Source organism: Cryptomeria japonica, chromosome 7 (genome assembly GCF_030272615.1).
Source record: "Cryptomeria japonica chromosome 7, Sugi_1.0, whole genome shotgun sequence".
NCBI lineage: Eukaryota > Viridiplantae > Streptophyta > Pinopsida > Cupressales > Cupressaceae > Cryptomeria > Cryptomeria japonica.
In genome coordinates this window covers 691,042,614-691,059,070 of record NC_081411.1, presented here as the reverse complement: position 1 = coordinate 691,059,070, position 16,457 = coordinate 691,042,614, and the positions used below count along the sequence as shown (strand labels likewise).

Below are 16,457 nucleotides of genomic sequence, written 5' to 3'. Positions count from 1 at the left end.
CAACCCCTTTCAGTATTAAGTCTTGGCCGAACAAATTAAATAAACAGTTAATAGGAGAAGTCCGACCTTGATGAAATTAATCGGAACTGATAGGGGAACTGACCCAGATGGACCAACTAAAGTTCATTGCAAACTGAGTGATTAAATAATGGGCTGACCAAGGTAAATAATCGCCGGCACTTAATTAATAAACAAACTTACATGATGAGTTGCACCCCTTGTGAATTGAAGGGTTGTGATTCCCACACCTTGAGGGCTATAAAAAGGAGATGGAACTCAGTTAGGACTAGGAGGGCATCCATCCTTGAAGTAGAAATGGAGAATAAGAAATCTGAGCATCAAGGAATAAATGAATTGAGCAGAGATAAGAATAAACAAGTGATATATCGAATAAGAATTCTGAGATCTGAGTGAATTCAGAAAAGGACAGCGACTTAGTTTGTGAAGGAGCAGAATTAAGATTAAGGAAGCAGTGAATTAAGTTTGTAAATGCAGCGATTCATTATTAAAGACAGCAGTTATATTCACAAGGGCAGTGATTATGTTTAATATCAAAAGGCCGCAATCAAGAGACATGACCAATTAAATGGGTATCTCTTTTCAAAGAGATGTGTCTCCTCAATTAAGATACAAAGATATAAATGGTACATTTAAAGATTGTTTTTATACTGATATATCCATGCAATAATCCTACACCATGCAATCTTTGGTTGGTCAAGAAGCAACTGTAGCACCCTCTCTACACCGTTGATTATATGTCTTCATAAATTTATTACTCTTTGAATTTGCCTAGTCCTATTATTGTATGACTTCAGCCCACATCATTTCAACACATGGAAATTCTGATTTACAAAATACTCAAAAGCCCTTTTATTTTTTACAGAGAAAGACTGTGTTATCATGGCTTTTATAGCTATGATCAACCTCAATTTGAGATAATGTTTAGAAAAGGTTGTCTATGTCATGTTATCAGGAAGAGTAGTTCTTTTAAATGTGGCTGAAATATCTTGGCCTCTGAAAATTGAACTTGCGAGTTATTCCCTTTTCCCCTAGAGTCTTAGTTGAGTCCTGCGAAGCTATAAGTGATGACAGTTACCTTACATGTGTGCCATTTTGGTTGGAGGATGCCGAACAATTTGAGGAGCCGTGCCATTACCTTCTCTTTAAGCTAGCTGAAACCAGGTAATTGTAGTCTTTTTCTTTTCCCTTGATTTTCTGTGTTTAAAGTGAGGTTAAAATAGTTCTTGATTTTCCTTTTAATTCCTCCAGTCATAGTTAGTCATACTTTGTTTTTAGCTTAGATAGTAGTTAGACTCTTCAGTAGCCTCGGTTTGCTAAGTCATAGTCACTTAGGTGTTAGAGGGTCTATTATGCAATCATACTGTGAAAATTGGTGGCTTTGAATTAGGTGATACTAGTTTGCCCACCCATGGTGACTGGCATTGTATACCTGTTGTGACCATTTCACACATCGCCCCATTAAAATGGGGACCCCCTCTTTTTGTTTTTGTTTTGCCTGTTCTTCTCTTTGCTTTTAGGGTTTTGATTAAGTGAGTGAGTTGTCTGGACTAGGGTTAAGCCTTAGGGGTTTCTTTTGGATATTTTCAAGCCGAGTCCAGTCAAATTTTGAAGATTATTAAGCATCCTCCCGAAGATTGCAATTTTTGAAATAAGATGAGCCTGTCAGGAAGTCAGATATGTCTCAGGTTAGGTCTAGTCAGGGTTTTTTGAGGGAAAATTCAAATTTTTGTCTAAGGGTTAGCATTTTGAAGATGGAATTGTACATTTTTGCCTAGGTAAAGTTTTGATCAAATTTTGGAGGCGAGATGATGCCTGAAACAGAGAAATCGCTCCTGTCCTTCCTTGGAGGCTCAGGGCGAATTTCATTCTAAGTGCAATTTCTTGTTTGTGAAGGCTTGCTAAATTGGTTCCTGGCCTTAAAGATGACCTAATTATGCCTTGTGAAATGATTGAAGATCTAAATTGTGGATATTTTAGCTTAGAAAGGTGAAATCGCTCCTGTCCCTCTCCCAGGGACCAAGGCGAAAATGTTTTTTTAGTGCATTTTGGTCTCTGACTTTGTTAATTTGTTTTGTGCAGGGTCTCCAGGGGAGCTAATTGGACGTGACTTGACGATTTCAAGGATTTTGAAGGTTTAAAAATGATGAAATTTGAAGGTTTAAGAAGAATTCGCCCCTGTCCTTCACTGGAGGACCAGGGCGATTCTCTTTATGCATCCCTTTTTGGACATTTATCGGACTCGAACTCTTGTTCATAGCTTGTAACAGGATGATATCTTCCTTAGCAAAGAGATTTCGAGATGAAAAGCGAGAAGATTTGGCCTAGAGGGCAAAATCTCTCCTGTCCCTCACTGAAGGACCGGAGCTTGAATTTCAAAATTGCATTTTCCTTGCAAGATCAAAGTGATTTTACGATTTGAGGAGGCCAAGGGAAGTGTGTTCTGTTCGTTGAATATAACTTGAGTGGGCCACAATGGAGGGAATCAACCCAAAAGACAACAATCGCCCCTGTCCCTCACTGAAGAACCAGAGCAATTTTCTAACAAGGCAAAATCTCTTGAAAAGGTAAGGCAAGTTTCGTATTTGAAATGAATGAAAGAGGGCGTAATTGGTCCATTGAAGATAATTTCGAAGGATAGAAAAGCACAGATAGGTTCATAATTGCAAAATCGCTCCTGTCCCTTTCCAAGGGACCAGGGCGAAAAACCTAAAAAGCTATCTTTTCTCTCCAAATTGAGACGAACCTAGGCCAAGGCACAAGTTTGGAATGATACTTAAGATGTTTTGAGGTGGAATGGACTTGCCAGGACCACAAACTTCGATGACAATTGGCTAAGGCGCTCCTGTCCTTCACCAAGGGACCAGGGCGAAATCCCCACATATGCCTATTTGCCTAACATTTTGAAATGCTATTTTTTGTTTTCAAGACTCAAGAGCGAGTGGGGAATGATGCTTTATGCTTGGAAGGCAATTGGAGGATGATGAGGACAAAAGTTTGTGTAATGAACTAGAAGGCGCTCCTGTCCCTCTCCAAGGGACCAAGGCGATTCTTATAAAATCAACAAATTTTCCTCCGGAATCATGCCAAGACAAGGTGGTGCAAGATGAGATATACCTTTTTGAAAATGGTGAACAAGGAATCGCTTCCAAAAATTGACAATCCTAGGCTCAAATGCAAAAATCGCTCCTGTCCTTCACTGGAGGACCAGGACGAAAATCTCTAGAACATCAATTTTGCCTTGCAAAAGCGAGTTAAGCATGCATAGAAGGGATGAATGGAGATCATTGATTACCCCCCAAACTTGAATTGGCAATTTTAAAGATAAAGATCAAGGACAAAAGTGAAAATCGCTCCTGTCCTTCACCAAGGGACCAGGGCGAAACTATCCTAAGGCATGTTCCTTCTAAGAGCCAAGTGAATTAAACTCGAGACTCCTATAAAAAATGCCATTTTGGACACCTAGGATGAAGTTTTTAACAAAAGATGCAAGGCTTAAAATACAAGAGCGCTCCTGTCCCTCTCTAAGGGACCAGAGCGAATTTATCAACATTCATTATTTTTTGCCTTATTCTGGCAAATCACACTAGATGCCAACTTCGCTAAGAAACTTCGAAATATTTTAAAAGTTTAGTTAAATTGGCATTTAATGAAAAATGCATAGCATTTAATAATTAATTTTGGAGCCTTGGAAAATCGTTTTTTTTTTTTAATTAAGGCATTTGAAATTAATTATTATTAAATTAAAGTTAAAAGAAGAGCGCTTGAGTTATCTTTTTTATTGCTCAATTAAGTCGGCCTTCTTCTTTTATTAATTTTTGTTTATTTTGGCCTATTTTCACCAAGTCGGCCTATGGGAAAATGAAGTAGTGAGCGCTTATATAATTGGGGTGTGTTGAGCGATTTTATCAATCATTCATTCAATATCAAGTGCGATTTGGAGAAGCAAAGAAGGAGTGCGAAATCTGGAACAAATTGGAGCGAACTTTGTTGGAGGCTAGTGGTGGTGGAATTGATGCTTGTGAAGACTAGAGGAGGCGCATTTTGCTAAAGGAAGTCTTGATCTACATTTTGCCTAGCAAATTCTCCCTATTCTTACATCGTTTTTTTTAGAATTAATTCTCAAGTGGAGGTATGGCGTGATCATCCTTGTCCCAATGTTGAAATTTTGAATTTTGAACTTCAAGCTTTTTTTGAAAATGCATAGTTAATTAGGAAATGATAACTCAAGGATTTATCATGAAGTTTCCTAATTAAAAGCTTAAATCTTCCTTTCTAATCTATATTCCTACATTGCAAAATATATTGCTCATTATGAAATGTTGTGTAGGTGTCAGGATGGCGACCCCAAAGGCAGGAGCATCCACTAGTCATCCAGCTCTCATGAAGGAAGATCAGAGGAATGAAGAATTGGAGACCAAGATCGTGTCAAAGTGGAGCAACATTGGAGATACCAACTTGGGAAATTTCAGTGTGAAGAAGTTTCGAGAGGTCCCTTATATTGGAAAACCATCACCTATTGCAAAGAGAATAATTGAAAGTGGCATCATCAAGGCGGCCGGTTTCCCTCCAGCAGTCCAGTGCCATGAGTTGATGATCGAGTGTGCCCGCCATTATGACCCACAATCAAGATCAATCGTGTCCAAGGAAGGGAACACTTTGGGTTACCTTTCAGAAGAGGCTATCAGTGAGGCCCTCCATCTTCCAGAACATAAAGATATGATTTACAAAAGCTTGGAAGGAGCTAAGTCCATGTACGAAGATGATCCAGACACTTGCTTGAGCATCATCAATAAGAATTGGTTACTCAAAAGTCGTCCTCGCCTGAGCAAGATTCCCAACACACCACATAGGATCGACTTCCAAGAGGAGTACAGAGATTTGATAACTTTGCTCAATCGAGTTACAGGGGCTCCTCAAGCCTTCTATTTTGAGAAGTGGATGTTCTACTTCATCCAAGTGATAGTTCAAGGAAAAGGAACAGTTCATTGGGCTAGAATTATTAGCCATTGCTGGGATGTGCAGTTGAGAAGACTGAAGGCCACCAAATCCTTCCACATGAGTTCATACATCATATATGCCTTGATTAGGAGTTTCGAATATGCAGGACTACCTCACAGAGGAGTGATCGGAAGAGGGCCCGGAGAAGTCAGAGTTTGTGAATCTTATGCTCATTTGCATCACCCACCAGGAAGTGACTACAAGTTAGTCAATGATACCTTTACGATGAATATCACCAGGATATTGCAAGGCGGGATTCACAATCGGTTATCTCAAGATGCACAAGAGCTTGTAAAGAGGTATGGTGCTTGGTTCATCCAATTCCAAAAGTTTACATATATTAGAGTTCACGGGTGTCCTTCACCTCCCTATATGTTGCCAAGATATCCGACAGATAGGATAGTGCTACTTGAGGTGACTAGGCAGTTGGCGGCTTATGCGAAGGCATTCAGACACAGGCATGGAAATGGAATTCCTGTGCCTATCATACTAGGGAATTCAGTTGAGGTATGTCCTAATGCTCTAGCCTTGGATGATGCGGAAAAGGAGTTGGCCTTATATTCATTTTCATTCTTTGCCTTGAGGGAGAATTTGATCCTTATGGGTATATAGAAGAAACAGTTGGTAGAAAGTACAAGCACGAATTTCAGATAGAGGACTTTTGGATGAATCTCTCAAGTGATCTAGAAGTAAAAAGAAAGGTGCATTCCAGATTGCCTTTAGATCTCATCAGGAAATGCAAAGTTTACAGAGTGGCTGATCAAGCTCAGGACAGTGGTAGACATCTCCAATCATCTTATGACCGAGAAGACAAAGTAGTGAGGATAGATTGGAACGAGCCTGAGGTTTTGGACTTAAAAGCTTTGATGGCTCCAGTTTTGTCATATACTCGCAAATGGGTAGATATATAACATCAAAAGTTGAGAGATCAGAACGTACCAATAACTTTTACTTTGGAGGAAAAGCCGGGAGAAGGAGGAGCAAGCGTAAGTGAAGGCAATCCTCATCCTAGAAGTGCAGATGAAGGCAATCCTCATCCCAGAAGCGCAAGTGAAGGCAATCCTCATCCTAGAGGTGCGAAGAGGAAAGAAAGACCTGAGAAAAGGGAGCCCTCCAAGAAGAAACAAGAGGCCAATCGAGATCGTTCATCCGGTACATCTTCTTGACATGAAAAAAGGACAAGTCAGAATGTAGGGCAAGAGAAGAGGGTACCTGAAGTTGAGGAATCTATGGAATCAATGGTACAAAATGATACACACGAAGAAGGGCAGGCATCTCAACGTTCATCAAGTCAATCTCCTCAAGTTAATGAGCTACATGAAGACAAGAATAATGATGAAGTGACATCTCCTCTCCGAGAAGAAGAACCATTGCCTAAAGAGATACAAGTTAGAGAGACAAGATCCACCATTCCAGATTGGTTGAAAGAGAGACTTACAAGGGTGATCGTGATCGAGGATGAAGATAATGTGATTGACTTAGAGAGCCTTGTAGGAAATTCTCAGGGAGTAACAGAAAGGAGGAAGGCCACCAAGATGTCCAAGATGATCAGAGGTGAGACAGGGTCCAGGAAGTTGCAGATAGCTACACCAGCAGTGGACAAATATGAAGGTGAAATCCTTGCAGAGGAGTATGATGTAGAAACATTTGAATTTGGTCCACTCACAGCCGAGCAGACACTGGATGAGGCAACTGATTCATTTGAGGCACTTAAAGACAAGCTTAAAGAAGAAATGGAAAAGGATAGAAAGCTTGAGCGAGAAGTCGGTGCTTGGAGAGGCTACTTTAGCCATCTCAATCAGCCTTTGGGACGTCAGGATCCAGCAGTGTCTCCCGTGCAAGCACTTCCCCTTGAATCGGTTGGCGAGGCAGAAAGAGTTAAGAGCTTGGTTCAGCTTATGAGCTCTTGGATTGATAAATCCCATATCGTAGCCGTTGAATTCGCAACAAGAGTGATGCAGACCACCCATCGAGCTATCCAGGTCCTTGAGATCATTCACAACCTAATGATAACAGTAGCCGCCTTTGCCCACACTAGAGATGTTAGCATTCCTGTTCTACAAGTAATCAGGCAAACACCAAGGAAGATCCTAGCACAAGAAAAGATAATGGATGGAGGAGCTCATAATTTACTCCAGTGGTCAACTCTACTCCAGATGAAGGAAGTTCTTTTCGAAGACATCAGCACCAAATGCAGTCAAGTTGAGGAGGTCATTCATCCAATTCAGGACAAGGTGTTTGAGGTGTTATGTTCTATTCTTGGTAGAAGGATTGAAGATGAGACAGATGTGAATCTTCAAGAGTTGGAAGAGAAGGTTAAGGTCATCTTTTGCAAAGATGAGAATATTATCACAGATGAGCAAAGGGATCAAATGTTCGCTACTATGCTCCTGATTGAGAAAATCAAGGAACTCGAACCTGGATGGGATGCAGCTCTCCTCAAGGCCTTCGATCAAGTTATCCACTTGGAGGAACGAATGAGGAATCTTCCCGAGATTCCTATTGCTGAGATTGAAGGAATTGTGTCCAGATTCATTGCATATGCTAAGAAGGAGCATTGGAAAGGGAACAAGGTTCTAGAAGAGAGGTTGTTATAGATGATGTGGCACCTTAATTATCATTGGTCTATGTTTCCTAGATTTTTGTGCCAATTAAATATTTGGCTATGCATTTAATATTGTTCAATAAAAGGGGAACTTTTTGTAATAAACCCTAATTAGGGTTTAGGTGTCAGAATCTCGGCCGTTGATCTTCTTTTGATCTGGGCCGTTCATTGTAATTGAGGATGCTATATATACCCTCACTCATTTTCATTTTTGTAAGAAGAGAATTGGAGATTGAGAGGAGAAATAGATATTAGAGTTAGCTAGTTAGAAGTTATTTTGTAGCAAGATTGAGCATTGAGGAGAAAATTTCAAGCAATTGTTGTCTATTTTGGCTTTGAGATCAATAAAATATTGAAGTTATGGTGTTTTATTGCAATTCTTGTGGCTACTTTCATGATTGCTTACTTTCTTGAATCATTCTTGGTTGAAGTAGTATTTAAATTTGAAGGACTAAGTGTTGAGCTTGATCTTTGGTGAGATTCACGTTCCAAACCACTAGCTTCTTGCTGATTGTAAGGACGCCTTGTGTGGTCAACTGGAGATATTTGGATTGCTTAAACCTTCAATCATCATTGAACTATTGATATGTACCTTCATGATAGTGTCTATGGTTCTTGATGAATTGAAAAATCATTAGTCACCTTAAAAGATCGCATCAATTTCAGTAGAGTTGTTATTCCTTGGCAATACTGAAATTGGTAGAATCTTACCAAGTCTAGCCTACATTGAATCATTCTTAGGATTAGATTAGAATTCATCTCTTGCAAACCCCAGCTTTTGATCTTTTGAGAACTTGTTAGTTTTAGGAAATTCTGTTCCTACAATTCGGAAACGTAAGGCCCCTTGATGAAACAGCATTCACAACGACCACTGGTGCTTATCCACACGTAGAGACCCTACATCAAAGAACCTTGGAGTCATCCTAATTGATCCTTTTTTGCGACATCTTCAGCAATCAGAGGCTTTATTCAAGAGAGGATAAGGTACCCTTGGGTATTTTATTCTGTGTTTGATTGTGTACAAAACACACGTCAACAATACCTTATATATCCTGGGGTCTATGTGTGCCGCATGTTACTGGTGCAAGAGCACTTCGCAGTTTTATTTTTTTACCTCAGATTTTGGGAGGTGTTCCAGGAGTATCCAGCAGTGGCCCTTTGGTGTATGTATTTGATGATGTGATTGGATCCTTTAGCATGAGCCTTCTCTAAAGACGTGTCATGTTGATCTCTAGCCTTGGTCTTCCATTTTGATTTTCATCAAGTCCGTGCTTCATTGGAACATCCTTCTTCATGTCTATTTATAATTGTAGCATATGTAATATGGTTTGTGCTTTAGTTGTGTTCAATTTGTGCCCTCTAATAATCTCTAGATTTCTTAAGTGTATTTTGTGAGAAGCACACTAGAAATACTGAGAGGTGGGGAGGGAGGGGGGGCTGATTCAGTATTTCAGGACTTTTCAATAGACAAATGCAGAATAAAACCAAATTAAACACAGAGAATAACCAGCAAGACAAAAACACAAAATTTCTTGTGGAAAACCCTTTCGGGTAAAAAACCACGGCATAAAAAGACTTTATTAATCTTAAACAAATGGGCAACAACCCACTGGGCACCAACCCAGATTACAGAAGAACTGACATCTGAAAGAGAGCACCAACTCTCTAAAGAGCTCTTTTTCAAAAATGAAGCACCCACTTCACCTTACTGAGACACCAACCTCAATCTTCCTTTAAACATCTGAATTCACAAAACTTGAACTAAAAAAAATCTTAATCCCTTTATGTCTCTGTTAGTTTGAAGAAGAAAATCACGATCTCTGATTTTTATTATGAACTCCCTTTGCTGTGCATTTCATTGATCGAAAGACTCAACAAGAAGGTCTCTTTCAATGCTCTTAACATGCACTGTCTTCAATTCCAGACTTCACACATTTATCTCTATGCCACATACAGTTAGCATACATCAACAGAAAAAATATTTTATTCAACTCTGTGCAAAACAAATTTCTGTAACAGCATTCTACCACAACGTCTTCTCCAGTCTGAATCAATTTTGACACTCCCCCAGCTGCTTATGAAAATACGATCAGAATTTTTTTTATCAAAAAGGACTGTAAGTCATATATTATTATATTCAGAACATCCCACTTTTTAATGCTTCACCGTATCTGTTCAATGCTTTTTATGTGAGGCCATCTTTTATATTTTTTATTCTCTCTTTTCGTATAATCAACCCACACATGCCCATGATTTCCACTTAAAAAAAAATTGCTACTTTTCAAGACAACATGTTCCAAGTCCAAGGCAAGGAATTTCAAGACCAAAGAAGGTTAAGGAAGAAAATACTTCATGATTCAAAGGTTGAGATTGTGAATGCATTACAAGGAGGAAAATTTCCAAGTTAGAGTAAAGAAGAGCAAACGTGATCAAGGAATGGAGATACTTTCGGAAGAGGTTGATGTGGCATCCTATTCACATTCAAGCCAATCAAGTTACTTCTACATTAGCAAGTCCAAGTTCAATGAACCTGATTCATCTCATGGTGGAGTGTTAGGCCGTAATTAGGAATAAAACTTTAAAGTTATTGTTATGTTTTGGAGTCAGCCGTGTGGGTTCCCGTGTCGATTACGACGGTTGGTACCTCGGCCAACCGCTAGATAGTATATATTGCCATGTAAGGGAAGCCCAACAATAATGTGGATGTACTGAACATTTTGGAATGCAATAGAAGGAAATCTTTCTGCCATATTGTTGTGATCATTACTTACATTGATGTTCTGAGTACAATCGTAGTTGCTGGTTATATGTTCTGTGCTTATTCGGTTCATTCTGAATCCTTAAGTATCTCACGGTAGGGAACAAACATGGAGCAAGTGACACATGGTGCCTCATCAAATACTATTTTATGTACCTAACCTATTCTCTCATTGGTTAGAAATCAAGATGGACATATGTCAAATTCATTGTAACGATCTTATTGGCTAGAAGGAAGTTTGTTGTAACAAACCCTAATTAGGGTTTTATTGTAAGATCTCCGCCATTGATTGTGAATCAATCTGAGCCATTGAATTGTATTGAGAGCACTATAAGAGACTCAAATCACTCATTTGTAAAAGGTTAACAAGAGTAGAATAATAGTGAAGTAATAGATAATAGTTCATAGATAGCAATTAGAATAGAAGTTAGACTAGGAGAAGGCAAAGATTGTTGCCAAGATCTTGATGTAAAGAGCATATGATTTCATTGAAGCTATGGTGAATTTGATGTGTTATTTCAACAAGTTGCATGGTCTCTACTTTTCAATTAATTTTCATGTTGTTTAGATGAATGAAAGAACTTTGTGCATGATCAATGATGAAATTCATATGTCCATACCACTAGCAATTTGCTGATTGTGAGTTTGCCTTGTGTGGTCAACTGGAATCTTTAAATGAGCTTAACTTCAATTGCTATTCATACCTTGATATGTATCACCTTGATGGTATCCTTGTTGTTAATAGTGATTTGAACATCATTTTGCTCTCCTTAGAAGATCGCACTAAGCTTCGTTCACCAAAGATTGTCCAACATTCGTACATTCTTAGGATTAGAATAGACTCCTTGAACCCTATCTCTTTTGCTATTTTATTTTCCAAGCAAGTAGTTAGAATCTAAGTTCCAACAACATCCAAACATTCAACATTCAAGTATTAAACGTAAGTCCCCTTGGATTACCAACAATCACATCAACGAATTGAGCTATCTACATGTCAAGACCTAACTAAAGAAACCTTGAAGTCGTCTTGGTTGATCATATCATTTAGCATCCAAGAAGATTTTGATCAAGAGAGGATAGAGTGCCTTTGGTATTTTATTTTGTGTTCCAATCTGCATGAAAAACACATCAATAGGCTCCACTACCTTTTTCAAATTGCATGGACTAAACACGGATAAGAACTGACAGCCACGATCACCAAAAACTTTTAATTCTTCGATTTCCAAATATCCTGGGCATTATGAAGTCAACACCATTAGAAAATCGTTTTTCTGGACAGCTCACCGCTCAGCAATAACACCCACAACATTAGGTAAAATTGTGCCGAGAGAAGGTATATGCAACACGTGACCACTCCTCACGATAGCAAAAATAGGCTCCAGAAATATTCGAAACAGCCTTAAACAAAAAAGGCATTACAAAGCTCCCGACACACTAAAGCAAGGAAATAAAAGCATTGCCTTTCGAATAAAAAACACCAGCCTTGGATATTTAATTTTTGCCAACCATAAACAATCTTTAACAACGCTGCCATATAAAGACTTATGAAGAAATCGTTTCTTTGAATATTCAACGGTGACAAGGCATAAATTCTCACTAATCAGCTGATACGTTGACAAGTAAGTAAACAGTCAAGCAGGTGAAGCAAACACATACATAGCTCAAGCTGACAGTCAAGCACCTCAAGCAGCCAAGCAAGCAAGGAGCTCAAGCAGCTCAACCAAGCAAGTAGACACCTCAACTAAACCTTGACAAAAATTCCAACATATTGTTTAGTTACTTTTGAGAATGCAAGATTTTTTTCACCCTAGTATTAGACAGTTATAGCTACTGAATGTCCTTTCGTGTTCCACTCTGGTTAGTTATGTGCATATTTATATTTGCTAGTACCTTCGTAATATAACTGAATGTACGCTTGAGTCCTGTTGATCTACTCTCATATTTTTGGACATTAACATTATATGTAGTACTTTTTGAATATAATTGAATGTACTTTCTAGTCCTGGTGACCTACTAAGGTCATTTGTAGACATTAATATAATTACTTTCTGCCTCATGATATCCTGTACCATTAGATTTTATAATAAAAAGCTTTGTTTATTTTTGGATAAAGTTAATTAATAGATAAATAGAAAAAAGGGACAAGCCCCACAGTTACATCAAGAGGCAGGAACCATATTTATCATACTAGCTATTGATGCAAGAGACTGTCTAATAAAGCAGTCTAAACTAAGAGTGCATGCCTTTTGCACTGCATGTTGTCTACGTTTGAGCTTTCCTAGGTATTTTTCTTTTGCATTGCATGCCGTTTATAAAGTCTTTCCATCCTAATTCTCTCCTTCAATCCATCTAGAGATCCTCTGCTGAGAATTGGAGCAGTCTAAGTCTCTAAAAATCCCCTCAGAATTTACACATGCTCGCATCAAACCTTGGCAGACAGAGTTTACCAAACCATTCCCATGATAGAAAGCTTTATCAAGTCAATTTTTTTCTCTGAAGTAAATGTGAGCTTGAATATCTAAGGGAAGGATCTCTATCATTGGACTGAAGATATTCTGTGTGTAGTTGATTTCTTGGTGGATTTCCTTGGGTCACCACAACCTCTTTTTTTTTAATTGCAGTAAGTGGATCAATTTGAAGGTCTAGACAGCAGCACTGCAATTAGTGTGTATATACTGTAGAGGAGGAATGCAGTGGCACAGAGATCACCAGATGAGGGTCCTATTCAACTTTCCTGGATGTATGGAGATTTCTGGGTAGTTGCAGGAATGAAGGATAAGGGGGTTGGGGAAGAGAGAGAGAGAGAGAGAGAGGGGCCAAGACTATTGGTTGTCAAGAGGCTAAAGCAGCTATAGTCTTGACTCTTGAATAGGTCAATGATTTCTGACACTTTTGATTTTCTAACCATACTCGAGAATCATTTTCTTTCCAATGCTTCTAAATCTTCACATTTCAAATTTTAGATTGAATAATTTCTGCCTATACTTCTGTCCATCATTGCCAATTTATGCAGGAAGGGCATTAGTTTTTAATATTTATAAATTTTGCTGTATAAGCGCATTAGTTTTTATGAGTAGCTATTTTGTCTGTTATTATTCTTGTTTCCAAGCATACGGGTTGATAATTTTTAAGTGTTTGACTTTGAATCAATTTTATTTGCAGGGACGAAGTGCTTTTGCTTTTTGAATGTAGGGTACATAACTTCGGAGCCAGTTTGTTTTTGGTTGAATAAGTTACATTTAGAAGAGCATATTTGAACTGTTCATTGAAAGGATTTCAGAATTACTCCGTTTTCTGTTATATGGATTTGGTGCCTGTAAAGTTACATTCTATAGAAGCTTTGGAGTATGATGCTTTGCTTGCATTTTACTTTGTATGATTAGTGATGTGATATACAATTTTATGATTGATATTTGAACATTAACTTGAACTGACTGGAAATCTGACCTAGGATGAAGAGAAAGAATGCAGATATTACAGCATGTGAAAATAGGAAGAAAGCTAATATAAATGCATGAAAGAACTTGAGGTATGCCTACCTTATTTGATCTTACAATTGTTGCATATTTAACTCAGAGTTCCCAAACTCGCCGCGAGTCAGGCGAGTTCGCCGAGTTGGCGAGTCGAGCCAAGCTCAGCGAGTTTTGCTAACTCGGGACTCGGACTCGGCGAGTTTTGACCATAACTCGCCTAACTCGCGAGTCAGGCGAGTTATGGCAAAACTCGCCGAGTCCAAGCTCCAAAACTCGGCCACCACAGGTCAATGTTTTGACTTGTTTGACAAGTTAGTATCTTCGTCAGGATTCATATATGGAATATAACATTTAAGTATAAGTGACATTTCCTTATGTCTTTTCTCTTTCTTATACTTTAAGTTATATTCCATATATATTGTCAGGATGTTTGAGAGTGGTTTCGGACCTCCATGAGTTATAATGCAAAATCTAGTTTTTGGAGGATCCTTCAAATTTCCAGACTTAGTCAAATTTCAGGCCATTTCAGGATCAGGATGACATTCCAGATTTTTAAGGCGAGTTCACTCTGACCATGATGTAAGGGATGGGACCTAGGAGGACACTATGCATTCAACCAAGGTTTGATTTAGCAACTTGAAGCGTGACTAGATAGTACACAAAAACCCTAGGAATGATCTAAATAACCCCTAATCACTCAACTGACCTAACCTCCTTCACTCCACCTTGAGGAGATCCACCTGATTTGATGACCTTTGAGAAACTCAATCCCTTCAATGCAAAGGCTAAGACACTAAAACGACCAACAACAAAACTAAAAGAGCTAACCCTAGAAAGCAAAAAGTGGGGGTCTTCATTTGCAATGGGGCGATGTGTGAGTACCTCACAACAGGGATGTTTCTTAAAATTTTGAAAAAAGGGGGTGAGTTGGGGATATTTCCTACCTATCCCCACATACCAAAAAATCCCCCCATGGGGCACAAGGTTATTTTTGGCAAGGGACATGTCTCTGAGGAGCATATTTCAAACCCTTCTGGCCTCACAATTCCCCCTTCCATCCAGCATATATATAGCCTAAAAACTAAGAGGTCCAAGAAAGACCAAGGTCAACTATAGTCCCAAGGTAAAACCTAAGTTCAAAAAGCACACTATTTAATGCTACCATACACAAGCATTCCTTACAGTTTCCAAGTGAAGATGTTCATGATGTCTCATGTTGGTGCTCCCAAAATTTCAATTTGGCCAAAGAAAATACTAAACAGAAGCCCCAAACAAGTAGATACTCTACCAGCATGCCTTTCATGGCATAACAAGCTAGCACACATTATAATTGGGCTTTATTCAATAATGGGTGCATGAAACAAGTTTTAAATTGTTAAAAATCTCTTAATTTCAAGGTTTTTTTAATTTTGCCGAGTCATTGCCGAGTCGTTGCCGAGTCATAGCCGAGTCACGAGTTGAGTCGGCCTTGCCGAGTCCGAGCCGAGTCCGAGTCTGGGAACTTTGATTTAACTATTATCAATATTATAATTGATTCACACTATTTGCAGAGGATGGTGGAGAAGAGCAGACCAAGAAAAAGAGAAAATATAGAATTTAATAGGAGCTTACATGAAAGCAGAGAACATAAGATGACTGTAAGGACAAAAATTTAAAGCATAACTGCCATGTTGGACACAGTCCATGGACATTTCTCTTCTATCATTTCTGAAAATGCTCTGCATCTGGGTGTGATTGCACAATGCATTTTCATCAGCCATCCTTTATTTTGTTCAGGTTCTTATATGCTAGTTTCTGGTTGCTAAATATATTATGGGCGCAAGGATGTATGGGATGGAATTTGATGACAGTTATCTATCATGGTGGACAGTCCATTTATTGTACTTGAGCCAGGAGTTTGGACCATAGGTGCAAGACCCGGAAAAGACCCGGAACTCAGCAGGCTGATATTTGACCCAGATTTGGACTCAACAAATTGAAAATACTTGAAATATAGAGATTTTTTAAGGATTTTACTATGGGCCTTTTAATAATTCAACTATAAAAGCATAATAAACTTGTAAATTAAAAGCTACTTTTATCACATCCACAAATATGCGCCAATAAATTGACTACAAAAACAGATTTGAGTTGCAAGAAACAACAGTTTTTTATTAAGAGAATAAAAATTTTAAATTATTTTGGCAACCTATTGGTATTGGGAGCTTGACTTAAATGTGCAGAAATAATTGCCTTTATTTGTTTTAGTGCTAAGGATTGAGGGGTATCTATTCTACTGAATTCGTTTGAGGTATGATCTCGACTCATCCTTTTTTCCCCTGCTCTTAGCAAGACATGATCCATGGTGTTCTCATTTAGAATCTTTCAACTTTAATAATATATAACATATAAATATTCTGAAATGTTATAGATGTACAAATATTATGGTTATAATTTTTATAGTTAGAGAAGAGCTTGTATCACTCAATTTACCGTCACTATCTCTATGTGGGATCTTGTGCACAAATCTTAGGCAAACCTATAATACTACTACAACGATAGGAGCATTGCCTAGGGATTAGATTCACTAGGCAAACAAAATGTATTTATGTGGAAAAAAGTG

The 16,457-nt window shown here is 38.4% G+C and overlaps 1 protein-coding gene across 3 annotated transcripts in view; it reads left to right on the top strand.

Annotated features, from left to right (window-relative positions):
* Nucleotides 1-16,026, top strand: part of LOC131078482 (pentatricopeptide repeat-containing protein At1g79540) — a 49,753-nt gene extending 33,727 nt beyond the window's left edge. Inside the window, exons 2-4 of one of the 3 annotated variants that reach the window (XR_009358371.1) lie at nucleotides 13,834-13,911; nucleotides 15,406-15,492; nucleotides 15,632-16,026. The gene's annotated coding sequence lies outside the window, so the exon portion shown is untranslated. Of the gene's footprint in view, nucleotides 1-13,544; nucleotides 13,571-13,833; nucleotides 13,912-15,405; nucleotides 15,546-15,631 lie in introns of those variants that run through there. The other 2 variants (XR_009113791.2, XR_009113790.2) reach the window with 2 other exon arrangements.
* The last annotated feature ends 431 nt before the right edge of the window (nucleotides 16,027-16,457 follow it).